At 44.1% G+C, this 22,295-nt stretch overlaps 1 long non-coding RNA gene across 1 annotated transcript in view; it reads right to left on the bottom strand.

Annotated features, from left to right (window-relative positions):
* The window catches only part of LOC137154557 (uncharacterized), a 256,245-nt gene that overhangs the window by 8,898 nt on the left and 225,052 nt on the right, over nt 1-22,295 (bottom strand). Inside the window, exons 3-5 of the long non-coding RNA XR_010920233.1 lie at nt 10,829-10,907; nt 2,987-3,059; nt 2,736-2,838 (exon numbers count right to left, since the gene is read on the bottom strand). This is a non-coding gene — a long non-coding RNA (uncharacterized lncRNA). The remainder of the gene's footprint in view (nt 1-2,735; nt 2,839-2,986; nt 3,060-10,828; nt 10,908-22,295) is intronic.

Here is a 22,295-nt window from a genome sequence, read left to right as displayed (position 1 = left end):
AAGTTGATCCTACATGCAGCCCTGCTATCTTGTAAAAGAGGTTTTATTTGCCTTTTTGTAGGAGTCCTGGGAGGAAACTATTAAAAGAACAGGCTTTAGGCAGTTTGTGTGGATGTGTGTGTGTACACACGTGTGCGCACCTCTGTTTTTCCTCCCTCCTTTTACAAGGGCTAAGTAGGTCACAAGGTTAAAGCCAGGGAGGACTTATTTTGCGTTGTAAGGATTTTTACAAAGCGCAAAGGATCAAAGTAATTAGCTAAGGGTGAGAGTCCAGGACTGTCAGGGAAGTAATCCAGCCCCTGACCATGAAACTCAGCTGCAGCAGGTCTGATTGTAACTCCATATATCAGGGGTAAGTTAATCAACACGGCTGAACATAACACAAACTGGGGGCCAGAGGCCGGGCAAGAAGGAGCTGTGACAAAACTGTAGCTGGAGCAACCTCAAAGGATTCAGGAGTTAAGCTGGCCCAACCATTGGAAACTTGGGATGTTTTTTACCCAGCTGAGCATGTTGTTTCTACAAAACCACCCTGGGACTGACCTGGGAAGAAGCTTTTTAGTGAGATGTTCAGAACTTCCTGTTGGCAGCTGGACTGGAAGTACCCCCGGAAGAAAATCTATTGAGCATGCACTATTTCCAGTCCCCCTGCTGAAGGCATGAACTAGGGAGATGTATACAAATCAGTGGGGGGAGTCTAGATACATCACCAACCTCTAACCAGCTTCACCTGGTGAATCTGAGATGGCAGACCAAAGGCATCTGCAAAGCTGCATGGTAGTGATCAAGCTCTCAACTGGGGCTGGCCCTTGTTTTCATTGTTTCCTCTGTGTGTTGGATCTCTCTGCTGCCTCTGCCCTACTGGGTGAATCGGAGGCTACAGGAGGTTACCCTGCTGCCACTCAAATCAATGGACAGACTCCCATGGACATGGACAAGAGCAGGATCGAGGCTTTGGGGTATTTGAAGCAGGAAAGTTTCCTGCATTACAGCAGTATCCAAATTTCAATGCCAAATGAGACAGATTACAGTATGGCTGCAGCCTGGACCTCAGGAAGGAAGCTCCCTAAAGGAAGTATTTTGGGGAGCAGGTGTTTCTCCAGAAGGGAGGTTCTTTGAAAGTGATGTAGTTAAAGCAAAGGACCAGTCAGCATCATGTCTGATCATTTCCACCTCTGCCACTCGCTTGCTGGGTGATGTCACCTCAGGCAAGTCACTCCACCTCTCTGGGCCTCCATTTCTTCCTCTGTAAAATAGGGCAAATAATACTACCTTATTCCAGGCTGTAAGGGGGGCTAAATTCATTAATGAGCACACTTCACACTTGTGCAGCAGACCAGACCAAAATCCACATCCCACTTAAGTCCTATACTGGAGATGCCTTGGGGTGTCCCTCTGCACAGAGGAGAATTTCACCCTGCATTGTTTATGAAGCGCTGTGAGCTTCTGTCTTAGAACATCCCACAGGAATGCAAAGTATAATTATTTAGAGGCACTATAAAGATTCAAGGAAAGAACTATTTCTTGGAAAGAGGCGGCATGTTCGTAAAATAGAATGTCACATGGAAAATGATGAATGCATTGATGAACTTGCTACAGCTGGAGCCAAGCAATTCGCTGTCAAACAAATTCTAATTAACAGATACTATTCCATATACAAGAAAACAATAATTTGGGAGAATTCAGTTCAATACAACAATTCACATGGTTGGCAGTTTCCCAAAAACAAGATCCCAAAATAGCTTTAAAAATAATAGAAAATAAATGTTTTTGGCATTAAATCAGAGATTTTCATACCTCAGGTAAATGGATATTTTCTTCCTGATAATAAAGTTGGTTCCTATTTCAGAACAGCCCAGAGAACTAGCAAGAACTACTGACTCAGTGACATTCATCTATGTGTGAGCAGCAGACCAGTGCACCACTTAAGTCCCACTTAAGCTTTCAAAATAAGCCTTAAGTGGGTCATAAGTGGCATAGACCATGTGCTGACACTCTGCACAGGGGTAAATGAATTTCACCCACTATAAATATGGATGAGGCTCTGTCTTATTTGTTGGAAAAGGGGGCGGGCATCTCTTACAGCATCTCAGATCATGTGAGCTACCTTCATAATTTGATATGAACATGATTCAACACTGAAACGAGCTCAGCAGGTTCAGCTATGTCAGGTTCAGCAGGATCGTCCTAATCTTCCTGACACTTCTCAGCCTGTGCAAGTTAAATAATGCAGGTTCTTAGAGTACAAGTATCCACTGAAGTTACCCTTTGTTTTCCACTGGGTGCTGAGTCCCAAACTACAGACAATCTCTGGCTCTTTAACTGCAGAATATCACGACCAGAGCGATCATCTCCTTAAACCAGAAAAAGGACACCTCATATTACTAGCTGAAGCACACTGCACTGACTTTCCCATCCTCATCACCTTCATAATGACGAGAGATGGTCGAAAAATTTCAAAATTTTTCAGTGGAAGAAAATGGGACAATTTTTTCCATTTTTTAAAAAACCAGCTCAGCAGCTGATTGAAAAACTTCAGAATTCAAGTTTCATGTACGAAAAAGGGTCCCTATTTTTCTACAGCAAGAAAAAAGTTAAATTTTGGTCAAAAAAGGGACAATGTTTTCCATGGTTTTTTGTTTTGTTTGGTTGGTTTTTTTGCAGCACAACCGCCCCCTCCCCTTTTAGGGAAAATTATCCCTTTTCTTGACCAATTGTAATAATGATGTACCCACCTGGGATATCATTGGTGGCTGTTACTATGCTGCACTCAGATCGTCATGGTGACAACAAGAAAAGACGAGATGCTGCTGTTCCAAAAGCACAGGTCAGTCAGCACTGCGTAACGTGAAGAAGAATCTCTTAACTATTTAGCAGCATACAATGCCCACCAGTAAAGCAGTTCTCATTTTTGTCTAGTGGAAGGCAATGGTACATATACAGAATAGCCCGTTAATTGCAACGCATACACTTTGTACTTACTTACATTGCCTTACTTATCTGATGATCTCAAAGTAGTTATTCACAGGTCTTCTTAGCATGTGAGCAAATGTCTAGTCCTGGGAAGATGTGATATCAGTTGTTAGTTTTGTTATGCAAAGTTTTAGGTAGTGGGAGGTGTGTGAACTGCAAGAGAATTTGTTCTCTGCCTTTGGTTCTGATTGGAGTTAATCCTTGAGGCAGAGTTGCTGCCTGGAAACCAGGCACGGCTATGAGCTGAGATTCCCAGAAGAAGGAATTACCCTGCATGCTGTTTGACAAGCTCTATTCCAGGACTAGTGCATAACTAAAACAAATTACCCTTAGCATATATTCAGACTGCATCACTGACTTCTCCTCCATCGGGTAAATTGACCCACAAGTCCCTGGACATCTGTTACCACTAGATAGAGAGAGAGCAGTAATTTGTACACATGGGTTATCCTCATTCTATAGATAAAGGGACTAAGGCAGGAGGTAACTTGCCAATTGTCACATAGCAGCTTCATGCCGGAACCAACGGTGCAGGAATAGAACTCAAGTTTCCCTGTCCTTAACCACACAACATCCTTCAAACACACCAGCCAGCCTGACCACCCCCCAATCACATCCGCTCATTGACTCAGCACCAACAACACTGACTGTGGTCATCAGTTTGGGGAGGATACAGGAATTAGAGGGTGATGGAACCAAACTCCAACTTTATCCAGATCACAGCTAGTGAGAAAAAAATCCAGAGAGGTCCAGTGAGCACACAGGGGGGGCAGATGCAGGGTGTAGCGTTTGTCTGCTCCTAGTGATAAGCCTCCCGGTATGGCCAGACATTTGCTCATTCCCCAGCTTTCTTTTAAATTACTGCATTAGTTTTATTAACCATTCGGAATCTACATCCCCTCCGCCCCCAAATTAAGTTCGTTTCTCAGGGATAGAAAAAAATTAGCTGTCTAAAAACATTGGCTTGAAGCCTCTCGCTGCCGCCAGTCCCAGCTAGGATGAGTTAGTGCTTTGTAGATATTATTGAACAACTTAGCTGTACGGTCCCCATGTCTCCTGTCCTACCCCCACCCCGTACCCATGATCCACCCTCCCTTGGTTCTCTCTCTCCCTCCCTCCGCCGCCGCCACCCCGCCAGCTTGTCTGGGATTGATGCAGGAAGGACCAAGAGGTAGGCTGGCAGGTGTGGCTACACCATTGCCCACAGCCATCTATCAAGCGCCTCTCAATAAGCTAATAGCCCTAATGTGTGAAAATTGATTTCTGGGGTGAATGTGAAGTCCCAAAGATTTACACTCTATTTCCTATTGATGAGGCTCAATTGATCTCAACAAGTACTAAAATATTTACCACCGTGGCAGGCGGGAGCAGTCAAGGAGAGGAATCTGAGTGGTGTTTTTAAATAAAACAGTCAAGCTGTGGATGGGGCCATCAGGAAATGAACCACACAGACGAAAAGAAAAACAACCCCAGCAGCACTAAGTTGTTCTGCAGGAGGAAAGCAGCAGAGAGAAGGAAGAGGGAAGACCAATGGATGCCCCTGCGGCATTCTTAGGAGGAGGGAGTGAGAGGAATGGTGCCAGGTAGACCTGCAATACGGTCAGGTCATCACTTCTTCTTTTTTTTTCCACTTGAAAAATAATTTAATTTTTTTATAAAAAGTAAATAAAAGTCACAAATTATTCTTCTACCCTTAAATCTGACAGCCCTAGCTGTGGTCACCACCATGTGTGTCTCCCTAGCCGTGGGCAGGAGTAAAAAAAGCAACACAGGACATTGGGCAGCTGTATGCCTGGACTTCAAAAGGTATTTGCTCAGTGCACTTCTGCTAAGGTTAGGGAGAGGCTAAGAAGGTTCTTGGATCTGACAGGTGTTGGACATGGTCACACAGAGCAGTAAAAAATGAGCCTGTAAAAACTGGTGTTTAGCTTTATACACATGGTAGCTTCGATACACAGGGTCCACCCAGAACAGGGGCAATCACAGCTGAAGGGATGTCATTGCTACCTCGTTCATCCTCAGTCCTGCTCTCCATCCTTTCCTAATCTCTCTGCCTGGGTGACAATACCCAGGCACAGAGGCTTCGCTGGGGCACAAAGGAAGCAGAAGACACTGCCTGACATGAGGGGCAAGAGCATCCTCAGCTCAACTGTTCTGGCCCCAGGCAGGAATCTGGCCATGTGAGCTTCCCTCACAACAGTCCAGCCCAGCTACAAAGTCAGGCCTTTGAAATCACAACGTCCTGCAAGCAAGCATTGTGCTGACTCTGATGGGCAGGCCCGGTGACTTCACAGGGCCTGCTCGTGGGAGGAAGCACAGCACCGTGTGTAGAATCAAGTGTGTGTCGAATCAAGCTCTTAGGCCAGCGGTTCCCAAACTGTGGGTTGTGACCCCAAATGGGCTCACGCCATCAGCAGAAGACGCCATTTTGCTCTGCATGGCATGACCTTGCATGTATGGTGTATGTGAGGTCCCACTGCGAAGAGCAAGATGGCGTTCTCCAGGCTGTCGGGGGTCCCGGCAGGAAATACTTCACTGAAATGGGGTCGTGATGACAAAAAGTTTGGGAACGCCTGACTTAGGCCCCGATCCTGCACTCACTTGCACACAGGCTTAAACTTTACATACGGCGAGTGGTCCTAGTAGTTGGCAATTCTGAGTTTGCTGGGACGACTCACAGCGTGTAGCGGGGGAGCTATCAGGAGGGGGATATTCGATGTCAGGGACAATGGGTCAATACATGCCATTAAATAATGCCATTAAAGCCAATGGCATTTCACCTGCTTACACCAGAACTGTACATGGCCCCTTCTGATCACGGGGCCCACACCCTCTTAACTGTTTTCTGCTTTGGCAGACACTCCGTCCCCTAGGTATCTGTCTTCTCTTTCTCCCTCTTTCCCCCATCTCCCACTTAATGGCTGCCTAGAGTGATAGGAGAGGCGCCAGAGAGATCTTGCCCATTCAGGCGGGATTTCCACTAGAGCAGTGCAAGCAGGCCCATGGACTCTGAAGGATCCACATGCAGCTCTAGACTCATGGGTTGACCATTGTCATCTGAACTCACTCTTGTCCCCTTCTTCAGGGCTGTGTTCTCCCAACGACAGCTGGAGCTCCAGCAGTGCGGCACCCATCACCACGGTAGCGTCGGGTGTGTGAGCTTTCTTCCAGCAGAGCCATTTCTCTGCCAGTTGGGATCCCAGCCCCAGTGCCCTCACAAAGCCAACGACTGCTCTGAGAAATTAAGCATCCTCCTAACCTGGCTGCCCACAGGTAATATATTCACTCTGGGATTTCCTCGGCCTGACAGGAAGCATCGCCAGGTATTAAACTGACCACTACGAAGTTAGACTCTCCACTCACCGTTACCTGACCCTCCTCCCACCCGAGCACAAGAATCCCCATTGAACTAGACAGAAGGCCTGCTTTAAGTAAAAACCAGTGCATGAAGTGCATGAGGGAGGAAGGGTATGTAATGAGAGGGAAATAGATGCTAAGAGTCGCTTGCAGTTCGCAAGTTCATCCACTGATATTTCCCTGAGCCCCAGGGAGGTGGGCAAGGATCACCGAGTCTCCACCCTACCCTGACCCAGCCCTTAGCTCCTGTTGATCTTTCCCAAGTCAGCCTCTCTCCCATCCCTTCCTTTGCCTCCGTAGGGTAAAGATCCCATTTAGCAGATTAAAGGTCAGCTCTTGTCAGACCAAAGGCTTTTGAAATACTTCTCAGCAACTAATCATTTCCAAGTTAGTAGCTGCCCCGGAGTTCCTATGCTCATCTCCCTTGAGACACTCAGGGTTATAGGCTTGCTGATGCTTCATGGGAAACTCGGAACAAAACATTCCATGTAGCAACGGCCCTGAGACATGGTGTTCAGCTCCGGATCTGGCTGTAAAACAACCTAAAATCTGACAGGTTTATTCATCCCGATGTACAGAACTGGATCCAGATCTGCGTCCCTTCCCCCAAGTTTAGAGTTTAGCTTGCAACGATCCATTTCAGGAACATCTCCTATGCAGCTGTGCATCGGCAGCCTTTCATTTCCTGCATTTACCTTCACTCTTCCTGTATTGCTAAAGACACTGGCATAAAAGCGATTTCTCTTTCCCCTTAAGCATCCGTCTGCTCCTGCTGCTTTTTACCTCTGTGGATGTCACAGCCGAGTGCTGTTAAAGTTATTATGAAGAGCCAATGAAAGGATGAATTCAGTGTGGAAAATAAGTGACATTTACCATTTTCCTGACACTGAGCAGTAAAGAACACAGCTATGGTGTGCGTTTGCTCGAGCCAACTCCTTGCCTGTTGTGGGCTTCCCAAGATCAGGATCAATTATAGTTGTTTATAGATATAGGCAGGGCCCCCACATGGGAGTTGGGGGAAGGGTACACTTTACCAGAGTCCGGAGGCCCTGGGGAGCCCGACCCAGGCTGGAACCCCCATTACATGAGGAAAAAATTTTCATGGCTCATGAGATTGTATGTATGGGATGAGGGATTGTGGTATGTGTGTGTGAGGGGGCCCATGTTACAAATTTGTATTGGGCCCCAAAATATTATACTTGGGCCCTGGATCTAAGGTCAGATCTTCAACTGGAGTAAGTCAGCAGGCTCCATTAAATGGAGCTACCCTATTTACACCTGCTGAGGACCTGGCTTGTAGATATTTTATTATTAGAAAAGGACATTGTAAAGTTTTACATCTGTCCAGTCATTTGCTTTGCACCAACTGGGGATCTGACCCAAGATTTTTAACTTAAGTCTCTTTTTAATAATTGAAATAAATATCTATGGGCCAGCTGGTGCAAAATTGACTGATAAGAGAACTGTAAAAGGTTACACCAGCTGGAGATCTGGGCTCTTATGTTTAATTTTTTTTTTTAAATCACTTGAGAAGTTTCTCTCACACTCTCTAGATCAGTCAGTGGCAAGAATTTACTGTTCACCCTTCACATTACTTGTTTACTTTTGTTATTTCATGTCTCTTGGAGAGTGAAGATGAAGGAGTCACTTTCACTTTTCATCAGTTTCATTTTCCTATTTTCACGCACTTGCCTAATGGGTTCAGGGTTTGAGTTGCAAACATAGCAGGAAAATATTCCATTGCCACGGAAGCATTTCTATTACTATTAAACTCTGCCTCTCTCTGCCCCTCCTCCCCACCACACATACTCTTCTAAGTGCAGTGATTTAAGGAAAATCCCTCCAGGGCAGCCTTGTGCCCTTTTTCTTCACACCACAGCTTACTCTGCTGGGTTCTCCTCCTCTGCAACGTGCTGAAGAACTCTTTGCCAACTTGCTTACTCGTTGGCTTTCCCTCCATTCTAAAAAGGCAGGTGACTCTTGGCTCCCGTGATTTGATCTTCCGTAGATCAAGGAACATAAGAACCCCCTTCTCTCCCCCACATCTCCCCTATTTTGGATAGTTACACTTACTTTTCCCCCTCCACCTGTAAGCTGTTAGAATGATCCTCCCACCTTAACAAGATAGGGATGTACTGAAAAGAAGGGAGGCACTGGGTCTAGGTGTCAAAACAAGACACTGCAGGTTAGAGAAACAAAAGGACCCAGGCACCTGTCACTTTAGGCACCTAAATCCCCGAATCAGGCCCCTCTGGGATTCACAAAATCCCCACTCAGCTGCTGCTGAACGCTGTAGGTGCCATAACTTGCTTGGGAACCTACATTTTTGCAATAGACATTCCCTAGGCACTTATGTTTCTGCCTCTGAGCACGAAGGCTGAAGCCCATGCCAGAGTGAAGGACAAACTGGGCTAAGGTCAGCATTTTCTCCACCCAACCAGCCAGCAGGGCCTGACCCAGTAAGCAGGCTCAGCCCTCACCTACCAGATCAGGCCCCTCGAGGTGAGCTGACACACAAAAGCCATGGGGAGGGGAAGGAAGGGAAAAGGAGAAGCTCCCTCAGAACTATTAGCCCAGTGGTTGGATGCTCACCTGAGATATGGGAGATGTCCCATTCAAGTTTCCACATACACTCCTGAGAGGTGGCAGAACCCTGATCAAATCCCTTCTCCCCCTCAGTGGGGGAAGGGCTTGAACTGGGGGTCTCCCACATCCAAGTGAGCACCCTAATGACTAGGCTCCTCCTCCTGCACTAGAACAGCACAGGCATTTAATGCCAAAAGAGAGTTTGCAAGTGAGAATCCCAAGCAGAGGGAGGCACCTCCCTGAAGCCTGGACTTAGGCGACTATCTTCAAGAGAGGGATAGGGCTTAACACACGCCTTGGTATCTCCCATTGGCTATCTTAGGCAGGGGGCCTCCTAGCATGCTGGCTTTCGTGAATCCCATTTTGAGGCACCTCTCTCCCCCCACTCATTGTTTAGGGACCCTAAGGCTCCACATTTAGGTGTTGTGAGTCCCAGTCATCCCAAGGGACCCAGAAGTTAGGTACGGTGATGTGAAGTATTGCCCTGCCTCGGTTGCTTTGTGAATCTAGCCCTGTGAGTTAAGATTCCTGGGTTCCATTTTTGACTCTGCGGCTGACTCACCCTATGATATTTAGGCAATTTGCCTCCCCCCCCCCCCCCCGTGGTTCATTTTACCCTTTTGTAAAATGGGCATAGCCAATTTCAGTCTGGGATGTTTGGAGAGTCTTGAGCAGAACGTAGTGCAAGTAGTATTAATTAATATGGTTATTAATCTACTCAATCAACAGGACGGTTCTGAGGCTTAATTAATTAGCATCTGAAAAGTGCTCTGACGGCTTCACATGAAAGATGCGATATAAGTGCAAAGTATTATGAGAAAATGGAAACGTTTTATAAATAATAAAAGAAGGGAAACTTTGGTTTTAGAGGATGTATATTCCTTCCCCCCCCCCCACTCCCCTTTCCTTCTGCTAGCTCTGCAGAGTCTCATATAGAAGTGGACTCCAATCTCCGCAAGTTCTGTTGCCTGTCTCCTGTCACTCACCTGATTAAAGGTTCCACTTACATCCAAATGGTTAGACCTAGAGCTCGGAGCCATTCATAAAACTCATATTGAAGGATTAGCTTTCACAAAGTTTGCTTTAATGATTATGCACTCTATTGATCGGGTGAGGGAAACCATAAAAATTGACACCAGAATAAACTTTGAAGGACTGCTCTCACTCAGCAGAACTAGGATCAATTTGAATCGACCAGCATGGTGTGAGAGGTGGAGGGGGTAGGGAACCTGTCTCCATTAGCCGGGTGCAATCCTGACCAGCTAACTGTCTTTTTCTCTCTTGTTGCTGTGATCTCATAGCATCTCAGCAAGGGTCAGACCATAGACCCTGGGGTGAATTCTCTGTACATGTACAGAGTACATCCCTGCTATCCAATCACTTATGACTACTTTTGATTTAGGGATTTTCTTTTTTTCCTTTAAAAAAGATGATGAATTTATTGTTCACAAAAGCAAATAAGTATTATTCACAGATGAAGGCTAATAGTGCATACAACCACATTAATATACGTCATTGCTAATGACATTCTAATGGCAAGCCAATGCTAGCCCACTATATTCCAACATCCAACTTCTGCTTAGTCAACTGCATTCAACTTTGGATAGCTCATTGCAATTCCAACATGCAACTGCTAATGACCCCCCTGCATTTACACTTGCAGTTTGCTCACAGCAGATTGGATTCCAACATGTCACTGCTATGAATCCCATTGCACTTCACCATGCAGCTTTCAGCCAGCCCATTACATCAAGATACCCATTCCCAGATGTTTACATCCTACTGACTGGTCAAGACCATTCAGTTGCATCCAGCCATCATCAGCCCATCGCGCTCTAACATTCACCCTTGCTGGCTCATGGTATTTAAGCTGGTTTTTCTCAGTGATAACAGGATGCATAGCAGAACTTACCGCTTCTTACTGTGCTGGGCTGGAGGTTGTAACTACACAACATTTGTTCTGGTTGGTACATTATCAGTTCCACTGCACCCTGGAGGAAAAGGACAGCAGAAACCTACTGTGAGATTTTCCTATGAGGTCTGCCTCAAACATTGGCTAACACATTGAGCCTCCTAATTAAAGAGCAGGGAATTCTTGATAAGGGATATGTATACAGACTTTATAAGTTCACTTATAACATAAAAATATACCCTGCCCTGGAGCTTTCCTTCATGCAAAATATGCATTCTGCCAATTCCTAATATTAGGAGCCCAAGTGACTCCCATTGGCTTCTTAGGAGTGGACTCAGACTTTGTAATAGCTGCAGCCATGGGCTGGAGCTTGCAACATGATAGATAACACTAACAATTGACCATTGGGGGTTAAAGTTACACTCGGGGTATAAGAGTCTGACCATCTTTAAGAAAACGTGGCAAAACTATCCTCTGAGAGAGCTGTTCCACCAGTGACGTTCGTAATACAAACACCCCTTTCTAGCCCCAAGGATTTCCTCTGAAAAATAGAGAAGTGCCAGAGACTCCCTGAGGTCCACAAAGGACTTTGTTGTTGCTACTGATTTTACGAGCAAAATGCTCAGATACTACTGTGATGGGTGGCAGCATAAAACAGATTGATGGATACTGAGAAGCATCAGTGAAATTTATTTTTCATTTTTTAGGTAATGGTCAGTTAACCATTCATGGGGACAAAGGTGAACAGACTGCACTGGTAAGAATGCTCTATTTAAAGGGCTGGCTTTTCCCAATAAAATGAGGAAATTAGAACCATCCCTTCAATTAGGACAATTCCAGGGGCTGTAGAAGTCATGTAATTTTATAGTCAAAGTATATAGAAATTGCCATCTCAAAGATCTCAGAATGAATCACAAACTGTGGCCCGACTTCAATCCTCCACATCTGAGTTATTCCGTTAACTCTTGAATATGCCAATGGCCCTCTTACAAGGAGCACAGGCAGCATTCTAGAAGAATTCTCAGATCTCTTCCAAGGCACAGGAGAGCCAAAAGAAGAATACAATATTAAAGAAAATAAATCAATAACTCAAATATTCCATCCAATAAGAAAAATCCAATCTGCCTGACAGAAAAGGTAAAAAGTGAACTCGGTAATTTGGAGAGGCTGAGTATCATTAAAAAAGTAGAACAACCTATAGAGTGGGTTTGGCTGGAAGCATAAGCTAAATACATTCAAATGAGAAAACAGGCAATTTAAAAAAAAAAAAAAAAAAAAAGGACAGTGACGGTGAATAACCATTGGAACAACTGACCAAGGAGAGTGGTGCATCTCTTGATGTTTTCAAATCAAGACTGGCTGCCTTTCTGGAAGACATATTAGCCAAACACAAGATACTGGGCTCAATACAGAGGTAACTGGGTGTATCTTGTGGTACACAGGAGGTCAGATCAGATGATTTAATGGTCCCTTTTAGCCTTAAACTCTGAATCTATGGAAACTGGATTAATTATATGGTTGTAATTCAAAAGCCAGATAAAGCACCAATCTACCAATCAGATAAAGTGCTGATCTACATGGTTTCAATAAAGCCATAAAAAGGGAACCTTCTCCAACAAAAATAGTTAAAGAAATAGAAACTAAATTCTCAAAAACAGGAATATTTGGAGTTAAGTATTTGGCAAGTAGAAGCAGACAAGCCAAACTTAGTGTCTTTTAATACACTGCTTAGATGTTATACTTTCACACAAATACTCTTTGGTATTTGTTCTCTTCCCAATGTATTTTAAAAGAGCAGCTGAATAAAGCTTTGAGGGATTACAAAGTGATGAAGTTATAATGCTGGGGGGTGGGGGAATCTTCTAATTTGGACTGGGGACCTTAAATAGATATATATAATATGAAAAATCTTAGGCAAGTTTTGGAGGGGGCAAGAGAAATAGACCTATGCTTGAACAAAAATAAAATAAATTGCTTCTAACAGAGGTAATCTATAATGGACGTAAATTGAGTAAAGTTGGCTTAATTGCTGATCCAGATAAAATAAAAGCAATAGTTGAAATGCTCATTCGGCAATGTAAAATGGATGGACAGGCTTATGAGGATGATAACTCATTTGGCAAAAAAACACATTCCAAACATATCTCTGCTCAATAAATCCTTACGGAAATTGTTGGAATACGACATTGCTGGCATTGGGCAGACAGACATTAACAAGCACCTGAGTAGTTAAAAACATTTATCAACAACCCTGCAGATTTAAAATATGACGACGTGACTGAGCCAGCTGCATTGTCAGTAGATGCACCACTCCAAACCCGCATTGAGCATTTGTCAGAGTTTCAGACGTTTCCAGTAGTGTGCCTTGTCCTGGCAGTGGCGTCTGAGCCTATTTATTTAGCATGCTCCATATTGATTTAGAAACTTTAGTGCATGGGCACTCTTTGGCACACTTGTTAGTATCCATTTATTTTGAAAGAAACAAATGGTAAATCCTCTAGGGTGGGAATTTCAAAGGAGTCTATGAGAATTAGGTGCCCAAATCCCATTAAAACTGAATAGCAATTCCATGCCTAAAACCCTTAGGCTCCTCTGAAAATCTCAAGCCTTAATTCCATCCCACATTCAGTGTTTTCTGCTTCAAAGTATCCCCCTTCACAATTCTTCTGTCCACCACACCTTAAACCCAGTGAAATCATCAAGGGCCATCAAATAAATAGCTGAAATGGAGAAAATGTTGCAAGGGTGAGCCAATGGCTGCAGGCTCCTTGGAATAACACAGGATTGTTTAGACTGGGAAGCAGGGAGATGATCACAAAGGGAGGCAACATTTGAGCTTTTGGGATGTCAGCAGATAATGGTGTGAATATTTATCTTTCTAAAGAGTCCCCCAAAAAAGTACATTCCCCTTTGCAGTTGCCAGTGATAATGGATGCTGTGTGAGCTAAAATTCCGGCAGCTAAAAGCAACATTTATTATCACTATCTCACACCAGCAAATTTATGATCCCTTCCAGATCTGAAACATCAAAGCAGGAAGGAGTAGCAGCCTTCTCAGCCTATTCTCCCCCCCCACCTACCCCCTCCAAACTGTTCTTTTCACAAAGATTGCTTTATTTGTTTTTAAAGGGAGATGGGCATTAAAACCAAAATCTGACCTTTGACCCACCAAGACTACTCATAACTTATGAGGGCAAATAAGGAGCTGAAACTTTTTCCTGCACCAAACCATAAATAATTCTGCCCTGCATCCACAAATCACTCCAGGTCGGTGGCGTAAATAGTTACTGCTGTATTTCTCCCTATGGGCAGGTCTCAAGGGGTTTGTAGGTTTGGGGATTTTTATTTTTTTTTAAAACCTTGTAAAAATGCCTTCCCCTCCACCCTCTGCTCCAGACACTCAGGTATTTTTGTTCGTTTTATGCTTTGTGACTCCCAGCGTCTGAAGTTTATAGAAATCCACAACTTTTTTTGTTTTAAAAGAGAGTTCAAAGGTGAAAAGGTTGACCCATATGTGCAATGACCTCTTCTGTGGCTCATCAATGAGGTTTCAAGTTGGGACCTTTGGCACTGAAAGCATCAGCCTCCACCACTTGAGCTGAATGAGTAGCTCCACTAGCTAGTCCATAGCAGTAGTAAACTTATCTTTTTATTTGGATAGACCACTAGAGGGGGACATGACACATACCGTGCCCACGTGTTATACAGGTTCCTTAGATAAAGTTCATCCCAGCCATCTGAAATCTACCAGAGTTTAAATCTCTCTTCAGGTATCCTTGTTGTAATGATAAATGGTAGTGGGTTGTCATCAGGGTTTGAACCAATATCCTTCAGGGTCACAGCACAGACTCCTGTTTTAAAAGGAGTAACATTATTAGCTGGTAATAGAATAGGCTGTTGTCCCCTAACGGTCCAGCTACTAGACAGTGGGACATTACACTAATGGGAGTTATTATTTTTATTATGTTTATTATGGTCATGCCAAAGGACCAGCCAAGAATGGGGCCCTGTACAAATGCACACTTGTTGGCCCATCAGAAGGAGATTGAGAGTACTCCATCCAGATGTTGCTTCACAGCATGGAAATATCACTATATGGTGATGCATTGTCATGGTGCAATGATTCATTTGACCCCAAAATAATTTGGGGGCCCATTAATACTCCGCAAAAGAGACTTGTTGGATTCAGGATTGCCCTGTGCAAAACAAGATGATCCTGGAAAAAAAATAACCATGTGGTGGTTACACCCTGTGGGAGGCCAAAGGCATGAAGGTGAAGGGGAAAGAGAGTGGACAATGGCATGCTCACACCAATGTGGAGATGGACACATGTCCACTTATATGAACAGACTACAGCCGAACATGGCGCAGTGCAGGGAGGAACCAGGGCCCCAAACTGGTCTCTGGTCCTACTACAAAAAATTCTAAAAGCCAGCGTGCTGGTGCAAATTTTCAAACCTGGGAGCCTAGAGGTCAGCTTCTAAATCCATCTTCAGGGACCTAAAAAAGGGACCTGATTTCCAGAGGTTCTCAGCACCCAGCAGCAACCAATGACCTCAATGCACCATTGAAAATCAGGCCATTTGTTTAGGAATGGGAGTTTCTAAGGAGCCTATGGGAGTTCGGCATTGGAGTTAGGGGCCAAACTTCCTTGGGCTCTTCTGAAACCCCCAGCTTTAGGTGCCCAAATGTGGGATTTAGGAGCCTAAATTTAGGCAACCCAGGTTCAAAATGTTTGGCCACGGCCTTCCAGCTTGTCTTCAGCTGCAGATAGCTCCCCAAAGTCTAACCCCAAAAGCCTCTCGCACCCACTCACTGGTTCACTAAGAAAGATCAAAGCTCAGACAGATATTTGCTGAGAACCCAGTGGATAATTATGATGTACAATAAAATGCTCTGTACTAACATAGACCTCTTCCTGTATAAAAACAATAGCAGGCATAGGCAGTAAACGTAGTGGCAATAACTTGTATGATTAAAAAAATACAACTACTGCTGGAGACACCCATCTAAGGGAGAGGCACATTAAGATTTTTGATGTCTGGCCTCTTGCTCTTTTTTGGGAATTGGGTGATTTTTCTCATCCCCTTTTTCCCACATGGAGAGATTTCTCTCTCCCTTCCAGGGACTTTCCTCCAAAGCTACAAACATGCTCAACACTATCACTGGACACTGCACCTTGATAACAGAGAGGATAAGGAATCTCTCCCGTCAGTACACACAGGCTACGTCTACACTGCATTGTGAACCCAGGTTTGTGGACTTGGTGTATCCAAAGCCACGCTTGAAAGTCCACTCTGCATTGTAACCCTAGATCTCACAGCTGTGGTAACACATCCACACTGTGCTACACAGACCTTCTGACTCAGGTCTGTAGCTTGCACTGCATCCACATTGCAAAGTGACAGGGCTTGGACCCATGTCTCAGTGGACATGTGCCTCAGACCTGCCTCCTGAGCAGTGTTTTAGGACCTGGGTTCTGTCCGCTTGCTGACCCAAGTCAGACTGATTCGTGTGTGGATGGAAGAGGGACTTGGGCTCAAACCTGAGTCAGTGCCTGGGCTTAGAGTACATCTACTCTGCAACAAAAGACTCACAGCATGGTCAAGGCTGGCCCACGTCAGCTTACTTGGTCTTGCAGGGCTTGGGCTGCAGGGCTAAAAATTGCAGTGTAGATGTTCAGGCTTGGGTGGAGCCCTGCTAGGGAGGGTCTCAGAGCCCAAGTGTCTACACTGCAAATTTTAGCCCCACAGCCTGATCCAGACTCTCAGACACAGAGCCACAGTTTTGAATTGCAGTGTAGAGTACCCTTAGACATACCCAAATACCTTGTTACCAACGCATCAGTGACTTAGTCTCATGATCTCTCTGTACGGAAGTATTATCGCTCCCATTTCACAGACTGGGAGCTAAGGCACAGAGAAATTAAACACCCATAATCATAACAGAATTGAACCCACCTCTCCCTTCAACATCCCAGACCAGTGCCTTAACCACAAGGCCATCATGCCAACCTGTACTTAAACTACAGGTTCAAAAGGATGCAGGCAGCAGCCAGTAAAAGACTCCTGCAGGCTCAGAGCCAGAACCCGTCTGGCATACTGCATTCAGGAAGCAGGTTTCTGGTTTCAAAAGGAGCCGAGGTGAAGTTGCTTTCCATCAGTCACAGCCTTTTTAACAAAACGGAGAGATTTTTCTCCTGCAAGTAAAGCCATAAATCAGGCATCTCCTGAGATTTTTTTCTCCCCTTTCAGGCTAGCGTGCCCTCCCTCCCCTTTCCATCCCTTCAGACCTGCTTCATAAACATTAGCTTTCAAGCATCTCTTCCCCAGAGGAAATATCATAAACATCATGTTAAATATTTAGAGCAGGAAACCACCTCACTTTTCTAGCTACATAAAACTACCTTGGGAGGGTACAGTTTCAGTTCTTATTTTCTTTCCTTTTGCAGATCATTTCAATAATAAAGGAGGTGTCAGTTGTCAGCACCCTACCACTGTGGTGTTAAATGCTCCCCCACCCTGGGCAAAGGCAGTCGCACTGGATGGTTCAGGGATTGCCGGATGCTATTGTGACAGGTCTGACAATTTCCTGCAACATGCCAGCTGAAGAGCCTAGAGTGGGTGCCCTTGCTGGACCATGGAGGAGGGAAAAGAACAGGTGCAGGTGCCCTGAACTGTGACAGCTGCCTCAAAAAAATACTGCTTGGTTTGGGATTTTTGCAGGCCTAGTAGGAGAATTAAGCTAGAGATCTAAGGCCACTTTACTTCTGAATCAGGGCATCCACCCAGGGATTTGACGTTACATCTTTAGTTAATTCATCTGATCTTTCCTGAGTATCTACATGTAGACAAGCCTCGAAACTCATTGGTTGAATGACTGTACATAGGTCTAAAGGGCTTCATAATGGCTAAATATCCAACCAGCAACAAGGCTTACTCGTGTTAAGGGAAAAGGAGCGGTGACTCTAGACCTGTTCCAAAGGGCAGTGAGGGCGATCAATGGTGGCGGCGGCAGCAGGGGTGGGTGGTCTTGCCACTGACTTCCATAAGAATAAGATCAGACCTCATACGAACCACACTGTGCGGGGCGTCATTTCATGCAGTCAGATCTTTACACTGCTTTGAAAACTCCAGTGTTTCAAACAGCGCTTAATTTGTAATGAAACAGGTGCCGGGGTTCAAGCAATTTATTTACATTCATAACTGATGCAGAAAGCCTAAAGGTGCTGGAGCTTAGCCCTGGCACAAATTAAGCACTGGGTTTCACCAGATCATAAGGGATAGAGATGAAGATGTGATCAGTCCCAAGTTCCATGACCCTCTTTCAGTGCATAATACATGGTCTAGTATTTTATGCAATCTAATTGTAAACGTCCCAGTTGATGAGGCTTCCATTACTTCCTTTATTTCACAGTAAAATTGACTGTTGGGAGGTTTTTCCATGATACTCAAATTGAATTTTCCTTCTCTTAATCCTGACCCATTGCTCCTACCATTCCCTCTCTCAGTCTTTACACCCTTCAAATACTGCCACCTTATGTTCCCATGACATGTCACTTATCCAAACGGTACATATTTAACTCAATCTTTCCTCATAAGTCAGTCCCTCCTGTTCCCTAATAATTTTATTGCTCTTTTCTGAATTTTAAGTTTTTGGTAACATAGTACCCAGGACAGAATGCAGTATGCCAGCTATAGCTGCACCAAAGCCATAAAGGAAGGAATTATTAGATGTGATGCCTCTATTTATGCATCCCCAAATTACTTTCCTCCCCCTTCTTCCATATTATATTACAAATTCATTTGCTTTCCATCACCCACCCACCCTTTACCTCCCTGGTTGACACTCACCCCTGTGTGAAGGGGCTAGGACCACAACTATGCATTTAGATCCTGTTTGGAGGGCTGAAGTGGTGCACAGGGCTTGTGCTGTCTTTCTGCATGGGAGCAAATTCCACCCTTGGTGAGTAACTGTATCAAATCATGAATGATGTGAACTGAAAATTCCTGCCAAGTATGCAGAAGAGAGAAGGGGCGGGGGAGAGAAAGAATATATGATGAATTCATTTATTTATAGAATAGTTTAAAACGCACCCACCTGAAACCCCGAGCTGCTCCTAACTACATTCGCAACAGGGCTAAAAGAACCATATGATCATGAAAGAACTTTTCCTACTGTGATCAGCACTATATAGATGGAAAAAGGGGAAAATAAACTCCAAAAATGCTGTATTACTATTGAGGCAAAACTTTAGGTGTTTAATCCAGTTCTAAAATATACATATGTTACTTTGCATTTGTCAATGACCTGAACAAACAATGAACATAGATTAAAGCCAGATGGGACCATTATAATCATCTAGTCAGACCTTCTGCATAAGTCAGGCCTGAGAATTATGCCCAGTGGTTCCTGCATCAAGCCCATAACCTTTGAGTTAGCATATATCCCTTAGAATAACTAACCCAACCTTGACATCGAACTTCACATGGTGGAGAATCTATCACATCCCTAGATAAGGGTAATTCTTCAAAAGAAAAAAAAAAGGAAAAAAAATCACCCAAAGCTTCTGATGCTCAGGCACAGTTTACCCAGGTTGTCTACATCTCAGGTTTGTGAAACTCAGCTAGAAAACTCATGACAAGAGCAGATTCCCTTGCCAGGCTTTTAGAGCTTCCTGCTTTTAATTGGGCCAGAAATAAGAAGAACATTATTCCTGCTGACACTAGACGTGGAAGTGCTTAGAATGAGAGCCAGACCAAGGTCCAGGAGCGGAGGTGTGTGAAAATGAAGTGAACAACAATCGCAAAACTAACAAATTTTCCAGTTTCCACAACAACTGTTCATTTGTTTCATGTTCAGTTCATTTTATAGAGGTGGTTAAGAACGGTTCTAATTTTAATCCAACTGGGTGTCCATGTCTCGTCTTTGGCATGTGAGTCCTTCTTTGGCATAGCTATTTCTTCACCTTCTGTAATATTGTGTTACTGGCTAGAGTAGAATGTAAGTGCTATTATTATTGGGGAGCCATGAAAGGAAGCTATGGTTAGAACTGGTCAGAAATTTTTCAACAAAATGTTTCTTTCTTTCGAAAATGCTGGTCTGTTGAAAGCGAAACAGTTTTGGGGAAAGGGTCAGTTTTGATGCCTTGCCCATTGCAAAAAAAGAGTTTTGAAATTATTAAAGACGTCATTTTGACATTTTTAAAAACAAAAAAGGTCTATTTTGCAGGTCCAAAACATTTTCTGTTTTGAAATTTTAGCTCGTTTATATTTTAAAAAAATAAAATAAATGCCAAAACTAAAATGAAATGTTTCAAAATGACCACAGTTAAGACTTCAAGTAACCCAATCCATGATTTTTTTTAAATATATATAAAAACACACAGAGGTGAGTGAAAATTTTGACAGTTCCAATTTGGAACAGGAATATTTTTAGAAATCTCACAGAATGAGGAAAATCATTTCCCATGCAGTTCTAGTGATGAGGGTCTCCTGTTTCCATTAGTCAGTGCCCAAATTCTTGACTGTTTGTGTTTTAGGAGGCAAAGAGACAACACAGGACAGGGTGACCGACTCAATGGGCTGTTCACCGACTTCTGTCAGTTACATGGCTAAACTCTGTTCTGTGCTGGGGACAGAGTGTCCATTTCTGCCATCCATGTTCACATTGTGTAGTATCTTCCTCTCCAAGATAGGACCACCAAAATCATTGAGACCATGCACGGAGTAAGGTATTACTCAACAGGAGTTTGGATGGAAGCAATGAGCCCTGGGTAGGAGTCGAAACTGCAGGAACAAACCCAGGATTTTGCTTTAAGGTGCACCTTGCCTCCTGTCTCCTCGGAACCTGTCACTAATAAAAGCGGCTTTATAGGATTCTCCACCCTGCATTCCTTATCTTGTGTTGCATTAGCCAAGCCTAACTCCAGAGAGTCAAAGGACACTATCATCTTCTAGATGAATCAGAAAGGTCAAAATGAGACCACAGGTGGACACAGATAGAGGAATATTTGAAAGAGTCACATCTAGCCTCCCCCTCTCCTCCAGTAACAGAGTTGCAGGCTGGCCCACCAGCTTTTTCCCTGGAAGGCATCCGCCAAAATCTCATAATGACACAAGGGTAAAGAACTGACCTCTTGTTCAGAGAAAATGATGTTATCCTGAAATATGTATAAGGACCCTAGATATTTTACTGCAAAATTAGAGAGCCAGGAAAATAGATACTAAAAAGTTATAGGAAATTTAAGCTCCACACCTGCTAACAGGATGTGGCTTTCACTTTTTCAGAATAGCTGTTCTTACTGAGGTATTCTTCAAGGACTGTGTGAACATCATTGTCCTCCATTTGCCCTTTGGTCAGTTTCAGCAGTGTACTGTACACACCATTTTTAAAAGGTGAAATCCTTGAAATCAGGGGCTGTCTTGGCAATGTAACATACAGCCCCTATATTCTCTGCATGGTCAATTACAGATGGTAAACCACATGCTGGAAATCTACCAATCCCGGGTGCCCACAAAAGCCAAAAATTAAAAGGGTGTATCCTCAGTGGATGGCCAGCCACTCCTGAGACCCTGTCTTCCCCTGTGGGATTTTCATAACAGCTTTCAAATGCACGGCCAGCTACATCTTGAGCAGAGCAGGCCAGGGATCTAGGAAACTCTTCAATTATAGATGAGCGCCAATAAACAGCCAGTGATTTGCTGGAAATTATGAGATGTAAATAATTGAGAAGCAGGGAGTTGGCCCAAAGGTACCCTTCTCTCTTGCTGATTCATCTTAATGCATTTCCTTGATGCAACTCCCTACTGTGTACCTACTGCTGTAGGGAGCAGAGAGATAATAGCCCTTGAAGAATATGCTGACCAGCGAGTACATATTGTTATAAATATATGAACAGCTGCCAAATTGAAAGGTGGCAGTGAAGAGGGTTAACTCACTGGGCCTGATCCTCAGCTCATTTACACCATTGTAAATTGGTAGTAATTCCACTTCAGTTTCTGGGGTTACCCTAGTGTCAATGCGGGGACGGCAGCAGGGGGGAAGGAGAGGGAAAACACAGGCCTGGGAAGGAGATCTTGGACAGGCAACTGCTGATAGTTCTTGTGCCTTACTCAGTGAGGTCTTTAAACAGCACATTCTGATCTCTGTAATCCAGGAAGGAGTATTCAAAGAGATTAGTTCTCCGTCATTTAATGGTCTGATATTCAGACAGGGTCTGAGAGCGGAAAAAGGTTAACTTCACAGAGACTGGCCCTCCCTACTAGACAGACTCAATCTAGGATGTCAAATTTCAGGGAACATTTCAAGGAGATTAGCACCCAGGTGATGCAGACAATTCCATCCTGGTGCAATGGCTGCAGGGCATGGACCAAATCCAAAGAAATGAGGCTAGAGCTCAGTTACAGACAGAGAGACCCAAGGGCAGCAGTTTTAGAGAGTGAAATGGTTTGCTTTCAGGCAATAAA

The sequence above is a fragment of the Emydura macquarii genome, unplaced genomic scaffold (assembly GCF_026122565.2).
Source record: "Emydura macquarii macquarii isolate MOO-44397 ecotype Brisbane River unplaced genomic scaffold, CSIRO-AGI_Emac_v2 contig_1254, whole genome shotgun sequence".
In the NCBI taxonomy this organism is placed as follows: Eukaryota; Metazoa; Chordata; order Testudines; family Chelidae; genus Emydura; species Emydura macquarii.
The sequence above is the reverse complement of the archived record's forward strand: the minus strand, read 5'-3'. Positions and strand labels throughout refer to the sequence as shown.